The sequence below is a fragment of the Dipodomys ordii genome, unplaced genomic scaffold (genome assembly GCF_000151885.1).
Source record: "Dipodomys ordii isolate 6190 unplaced genomic scaffold, Dord_2.0 Scaffold14, whole genome shotgun sequence".
NCBI lineage: Eukaryota > Metazoa > Chordata > Mammalia > Rodentia > Heteromyidae > Dipodomys > Dipodomys ordii.
This window is the reverse complement of record NW_012267230.1, coordinates 7,268,284-7,275,277: the sequence shown is the minus strand read 5'-3', so window position 1 is coordinate 7,275,277 and position 6,994 is coordinate 7,268,284.

Below are 6,994 nucleotides of genomic sequence, written 5' to 3'. Positions count from 1 at the left end.
CATAAGCACAAGTTCCCGTCTCCTCTCTTCCTCTCCCTCCCCTTCCTGGCCACCATGATGGAATTGCTGTCTAGTTGGGAGCTGGTGGCTCACCCTGGAATCCTAACTACTCAGAAGGTCCCCACAGCAAGGGACTGAAACCTTTAAAACAGAAGCCAAAATAGATCAATGCTTCCTCCAGGACAGGTGGACTGACACCTCGCTCAGAGGATGTTTCAGTCCTGTCTTAAGGACAGGTTCTAGAGACCGCCCAAAACAGTCCACTCACAATTAACAGTGATCAGGGCATGACTCGGTAGTTCAGCACCTTGCTTAGCACCTGTGAGGTCCCAAGTTCAACTCTAACATTAAACACAACATTAAAACTACTGTGCTGCTCACTTACAATTTCAGGAAAAGGGTAGATCTTTACTGTTATCACAATAATGAAAAATGGTATTAAACCAACTGTACCTTTTTTTTTTTTTACAAAAAACAGGCAAAAGGCCCAAAGAAACATAGGTCCCATGGTTTCCCTTACTTGCAATTACTAGTGTATGTCTGAGACAAGCAGAAATGGTCAGATGTTAGGCAAAATGAACCCCAAGATAATGACTCGTGTTTTTCTTTTTTGCTATTGTTTCTAACATATTTATAATGATTTCTTTGTTGCTTTGTATGTCCCCCATGGTATAACCCGTTTTTACTGTATTTGATGTTGGTATAATTTGTGGAGTGGAAGGAAAAAAAAACAAATTGTTTAAATAGGGATACAGGTAGACCCATTGCAACAATGAGATGTACAAGACGTTATGTTGAAAAATGAATGTTACAACTTTGGTGTGGGGGGGGGAGAGACGGGAAGATGGGAAGGGGAAACAAAGGAGGCAACGATGCTTGATAAGAAATGTACTCATTACCTTGCTCATGTATTGTAACCCCTCTGTACAGTATTTTCATACACACACAAAAGGCAAAGTTACGTGCCATGCAAATGTCCTTTTGAAACTGTACAACTCATCCACCTCAACTGAACCAAGTTACACAGCTACAACTGACTTACAGCATCTTCACCACCAAAAGAAATTCCAGACAGGCTTCAGTGATCACACTTGTATCTCAGCTACTCAGGAAGTATCCATGAGAAGGGTACTAGTTCAACGCCAGTCAGGTAAAACATTCCCACAGACTCATCAGCTAGACTCCATGGGTTCCTGCCTGTAATCCTAGCCACTTAGGAAATGTAAATGTGATTGTAGTCCAGGTCAGCCTGACCAAAAAGTGTATCAAAATACAGCAAAAAGTGCTGGAGGTGTGGTTTGAGCAGTAGAGCAGCTGCCTAGCAGGCTTGAGACCCAGTATCACTAATAAATAAATAACCATCTCCATACTGCTAGCAGTCTCTCCTAACCCCATCCCTCAATCCACAGGCAGCAAGAACACTTCAGGTTCTACAGATATGAACCATGAATGGGATCCTACTGCATGTGACCTCTGGGAAATGTTCCCAAGCTCATCTATGTTAGCTTCCATCACTTTCATTGTTCTTGCTTTTGAGACTCACCTATGTAGCTTCACTGGCCTTTAACTAGACACTCTGGAATTAACTCCTGGTTTCATCTTTTTTCATCACTGTGGAAGGTCATGAGGAATGGGCCAATCCAATAGTGTAGGCCATGGGAAGCAACCTGTGGGTCAGAGCCCCTTGTCCACTCAGCACCAGGGATGTTTCTTAGAATTGCCAAACCTGGGCATTCCACATTGGACACTCCCCGCACAACTGGAGATTAACGTTGGCCTGACCTGGCTGGGTGCATCATAAAATATATGGAAATAGAAGGGAATCCGGAGCTGGGCACCGGTGGATCACACCTATAATCCTACTCAGGAGGCCAAGATCAGGAGGATCAAGGTTTAAAGCCAGCCCCGGCAGGAAAGTCCATGAGACTCTCATCTCCAATAAACCACACAAAAAATCAGCACTGTGGCTCTCAAGTGGTAGAACGCTAGCCTTAAGCTGAGGGACAGCGCCCAGGCGGAGTTCAAGCCCCATCACCACCAAAAAAAAAAGGTGGGGGGTAATCCTGGCATCAGTGAGCCCCCAACCTGAATTCAACCCTGCACTACTGCTGGCTTCCACCAGTTCTTTGCCAGAACTTCTCAGCCCACTCCAGTGTGCCCATCTCCTCCCAGGCTTCCCAGGGATGCAGGCACTGTCCTAAGGTATTTGGAGACATGGGTGATGGGCACATGGTGAATGCTTAATTTTGTATAGGTGATTGTCACGTGTATGCAAGGGGGAAAGAAAAATGACTAGTCATGTTGGCTCAAGAGGTAAATCATCTGTCTAGGAAACACAAGACCTTGAGTTCAAAAAGCAGTAATGCCTAAAAGCAACTGAATTCACCAGTGACTTATACCAGTCTTCCAAACTGCCACTTCAAGGACGGGAAGCATGAGCTCGAGAACCCAGACAACCTCCACCAGGAAAATCCCACTCGGAATGATAAAAGGATTATTTGGCTATGGAATTTGCTCAATAATCGAGTGTGAAACTTACTTTCATCTTCAAGGAGAAAGCCAGGTATTAAGTAATGAAAATTCCATTTAGCCAGGAGCCAAATAAGTAGAAAATGCAAATCAGAACATTCTCCCTGCAGGAGACTCATTTTCTCACCAGCAAACTGGCAGAGTGGATGGAACCGCCGAGTGTTCCGTGCAGTCCACTGAGAATGAACCCCCAGATCCTTGGAGCACTCACTGGCTGCAGACAGTGTGAAGGTGAAAGCAGGGGAGCACCATGAGGCAAAGGACTTACCTATGCAAGGAGGGAGCCTGGGCCCACCTCCCCCTTCCAGCAGCTCACCACCCAATGTTCACTGAAACCACCTCTTCTGTGACTGACAGCATTTAATGGCCTTATTGTCACAGATGAGATCACTTGTACAGTCCAGGGGCTTGAACTCAGTCTGGGTGCCCTTTCTCAAGGAAGGGTACTACTACTCTTCCACTTAAGTCAGAGCCACTTCTGGTTTTTCGCTCACTTTCCTACCCCAGTTGGCTTTGAACCGCAACCCTCAGATCTCAGCCTCCTAGGTTGCTAGGGTTACACCACTGAACCACTGGCACCTGGCTGAGATCACGTTTGTGTTCTCTTAAATTCAATGCTGGGATTACAGGAGGCTGAAAACTACACAATCTAAGATAATAAAAGCCTACTTGTTTATCTACATCGTTAAGTTGTAAGCAGCAGGTTTTGGTGGAAAACAGGGTTGACTTGAAACTCAAGCTGTTTTTTTGAGGGTGACCTCCTGCTTCAGCATGTGGAGATTACAGAGGTGTGCCACCATGTCTGGTCGTGAGAGCTGGTCTTCCTGGGACTCAGCAGTTTCCCAAACCTGTCACCCAGCAGTTTCCCAAACCTGTCACCAAGACCGACAGCTTAGCAAATCCCCACAGCACTTTCCCATTACGATTGTTTAGTGAGCCTTGCAATTTCCATTTGGAATTACAGGACTGGTTCCCACTACGGCTGAGACTCAGGGAAGAGAGGGCTGTGTGAGGCCTGAGATCTCATTACTACAGTTCTGACCATTGGAGGATCAGGTGAGCCCGTCAAACCAGGCACTGAGCCAGCTAGAGCCCTGGTCTTTGGGAGGAAAGCTTGGAGTAAAAACAAAAGGCACCAGCAGCAGAAACCAGAAATTTTGCCTAAACAAATCCCTGAACCTCATTCACAACAGGTTCCTCAGAACTTGCAATCAGTTTATCCCCAGAATTTCTTCTGAACCCGCAAACATCCATCCCGGGACAGGGGAGATAATGTGAACCCCTTCTCTCCATGGACCCACACCCACAAGTCTAGCCTGCAACATGTCAGGCTGCGCAGATATACAATTTCAAACACTAAAATCCTCTATTACATGCAAAATCTCAGCATTTGTGGCAAAATAAAATGCCTTTTACCCAGAGAACCTCTAACAGCTCAAGGTGCAAAGAAATCATTCCATGGCAGGAGGCTGAGGGTCAGCCCTGCCCAGAAGCTGGGCCGAAGGTGAGGAGCCACATCCTGCCTGCAACAGATGACAGGAGCCCATCTACAGGATAGGTGGGGGGTGGTGTAACCACCTGCGCTTCAAGATAGGGTGTGGACTGAAGAGTATCTGCAGCACTACTCCATGTTAACCTGAACCCCAACCCACACTCTATCATCCTGGGCCAGACACTTCCCCCAGGCCTGATCAAGAACTCTTCAGAGAACAGTGCAAACCACTGGCTGTACTCTTGCAAGAGCTCAAAACCACGAGCAGAAGCAGAGTCCACTGAGGCGTTTTATTTATATGCATGTGTTAATCCCTAGAAAAAGAATCCCAGGATTTTCCCTCCTGTGTGTTTCCGTCTTGCTTCTTCATGGTCCATGATGCCAGCTGAGGTGGTCAGAACGATGAAGCTAGGGAGGAAGAGACATGCGGTGAGTTCAACACTGACCACCCTCAGGATTGCAGCTCACTAGAAAACAAAGGTAAAACTCAGAGAGCCTCAAATATGCTCCCATTACTCACTCCCGGGCAGGAGACATGGAATATTCAAGCACCGGGAGCTTCAAAGTGTGAAATGACTGTGCCACTTGCTGTAGACTTGACAAGTCTTGTGCACAGAACACAGAAGTGACACTGTACACTTAACATAGTGAGGAAAAAATAGATTCAACCATTCTCAAGGACACTAAGTTTTTAGCTACAATGAAGAAACTTTTGTTGTTTTACATCGTAAAAGCCTTCAGAGAGAATTAGGTGACGACATCTTAAACATGTACTGTGAAAACTAAACCTTTAGAGTAACTTAGTCCTCAAAACAAGTACTGGATGGCAGGCTGTCTTAATTACCACCCTACCAACCCTTTTGTTTTTGTTCAGTTCTGGGGCTTCAACTCAGGGCCTCAGCACTCGAGCTTTATGCTCAAAGCTAGCACTCTCTCACTTAAGCCACAGCTCTATTTCTGGCTTTTTTGGTGGTTTATTGGAGTTAATTCACATGGGCTTTCCTGCCAAGACTGGCTTCAAAACCCAATCCTCAGCTTTCAACCTCCTGCGTAGCTAGGATTACAGGCACCTGCCACTAGTGCCCAGCTTACCTAACCACTTTTAAAAGGAGGAAATCCAGTCTATGACTTGCCCATCATCTCACAACTTTGAAACCCGGAAACAAGAATTTGAACTCATGAGATTTCCAGCCCCTAATTTTCCCCAAAGCCTGGAATCAGACTTGAATCTCCCATCAGGGGACACTCAACAGGACATCTTCTGTACAGAAAAGACACCAAAACAGACAGTCCAACTACTCTATACAGAACCAAATGAGAAGCACACCCCACCTCAGCTCTCACACCTCTCAGGACCCAAAGCCTAATAAATGTGGCAGTGAGCTGATTTTTAAGGCAACCTGATTGGTAAGGCAATTACTGCCAAAAATGAAACCACAAAGTGGTTCACGCCTGTAATCCTAGCTACTCAGGAGGCTGAGCTAGATTACACTTCAAAATCAGCGGTGACAGAAGTCCACAAAATTCTATCTCCAATTAATTAGCAAAAAAGCAGAACTGGAGTTGTGGTTCAAGTGGTAGAGCATTTGCCAAGTAAATGGGAGGCCCTGTCTGAGTTCAAAGCCTGTACTACCAAAAAAAGAAAAACAAAAGGATACAAAGTATTTCATCTAAAGTCAAATTATATCCCAGCTATTCATTTGATTAACGCTTTCTTAACTGATAAAAATCAACTCACCCAAATTGACGGGATGGGAGCAGATTATTCTGCCATTTTTCAAGGTCTTTGAGCTGCACATCAAATCGGGGGCTGATTACTCCACACTGTAAAAGGAAACAAAAATAAATAAGTCTTCGATATAAACTGACTGCAACAGAGCTCAGTGTTTGTGCTTACTTGACAGGAAAGTGCAGGATTCAAACACTACAACTGTAGTAAAACTGAGTAAAAACAAGGAGCTGAGAGTAAAGGAAAAGGTGGAAACCCAGTCATGTGTGTCCCTTGCTGGTGTCACTGTGAGCTGGAGAGCAGTCTCAGAACAAAGGACCATACTGTACAGGCTGAAGACTGAGCTAGACTAGACCAAACTTTCCCATTTCCAGTGAACGAAGACCACAGGTGTGCAAAGTGGGAGAGTGGTTGCCTGGAACCCACATACAAGGGCCCTGGGTTCGACCTTCAGCATAGTAAACAAAGAGCACAGGCCCCACAGCACTGGACTTCTACTACTGTCACTTTACACTTCTGTGGCAGTGGGCTGCTGCCCAGGCCTGCAAACTAACCTGACAGAAGGCAAGCAGCAAAAGCAGCTCCTTACTGTAAACAGCAAGCACTGTCCAAGAGCACCACAGTCTAGTCACCCTGTGAGTCCTAAAATCTCTGCAGATCACCAGTGCATCTCACTGTGGAAAGGCTCCCACCATGACACACAAGAAATGAGTATGTGAGAACACTGACTACGCTCCTCAAGCAGAGGGCTCTGATAGCTGTTAGACAGCTAGCTGTGAGCACACCTCTCTCTACACCTGCATGCACACCCAAGATGCATGCACACAAATAAGGGAGCACTTCCTCCAGTCTCAGAGCAGCTGTAAGCCACAGTTCCCTGAAGCGGACTGGAACCCAGAGCCTGTCTAACTATGAACCCAACTGCCTCATTATGCTGCTGAGGTTCTGTGCTCTGCTGTGCTGTCCACGATCACAGCTCCTCCAACCCACCAGTGGAAATACTAAGAGGAAGTCAAAGCTCTTCCAAACAAGTCACCTACTTTGCATCCAGACCCTTTCCAGCAGTGAAAAATATCCACCCAGAGAACTCACTCAGCACATCTTTCCCAGACAAAACAAAATCAAACACCCAAGCTCTGTGCAGCTATCCCTTGAGGGACATCAAGAAATTCTATTTATAACAGGATTTGAAAGTTGGGAGAACATGGAAACATTACTTGTTTTGTCCTAAAGCAACTCACCCA